Here is a 980-nt window from a genome sequence, read left to right on the forward strand (position 1 = left end):
TGTTATGTTTTTGCTTTTTGGCAGAGATTTTCTTCCCTTTTAAAATAGGAGAGGGAAGTAAGCATGCCACAGAGCAACTGAAGGCAGTGGGAAAAGCTGCAAGGAAGCACCACTCCATCAGCCAAGACATCTGCCCTTCCCAGTCATGTTTATCTAGTCCTTTTTTTTAAAAAAAAAAAAAAAAAGTCTCATCTCCCTCTCCTGGTTTGCGGGAAGACCACCAGTCAGTGGGCTGCATGGCTCCACTACAAACATGCTTTATCATCTGCTTCAAGGGCTTTGTGCTGGGAAGTGGCTGAAAGCATGCTGGACTTCTGCATTGTTCAACAGTTTTTTTGGATGGCTCATGGTGCAGCGGTACTGATTTAAGCCAGAAGTAACATTAAAATGAAGGGACACGGTTTCAAGATATAGGCTGTTTTACCAAGCAGAGAAAGGAGATGTGTCAGGATTTTCAATCATGTGCTTTAACTTTTAAAATAATTCCATATGGTGTATCACTGGTGTTAACAAAATGTGGAGATATACGCATGTCAGTACTTTCAATGTATTCTACATTATTTGTGCTATGAATGACAGAATTGATTATTTTGCAAAGCAGGGATGCTCACATGTTCCGACCTGGGAAAGCTACACTGCATAGTATTACCAAGAGTGGTAATAAACTGAAAGCAAGTGATATGAAGAAGCTGATGGCACTATTTTGAGCTTGAGAATAGATCATTTATAGGCAAGATTCTGGGTTAGAGGAAGTTTCTTTGGTCAAACAGGAAAATCAGTTATATGCTTAAGGGAATGCAGTTTTCTGGTGTGAAACTTTTTATTTTTTTCATTTGAATGATTCCCTTGAATGAGATCCCATTTCTACATCAGGGCAACTAATACTGAAGACTCTTGTTAAAGGAGAAAAGAGGTGCTGGTGAAGAGAGTTGACCAGGGGATAAGCAGAATCAGAGGAACCAAAAAGACAACTTGTGAGG

Source organism: Pterocles gutturalis, unplaced genomic scaffold (assembly GCF_000699245.1).
Source record: "Pterocles gutturalis isolate BGI_N339 unplaced genomic scaffold, ASM69924v1 scaffold45664, whole genome shotgun sequence".
Classification (NCBI taxonomy): Eukaryota; Metazoa; Chordata; class Aves; order Pterocliformes; family Pteroclidae; genus Pterocles; species Pterocles gutturalis.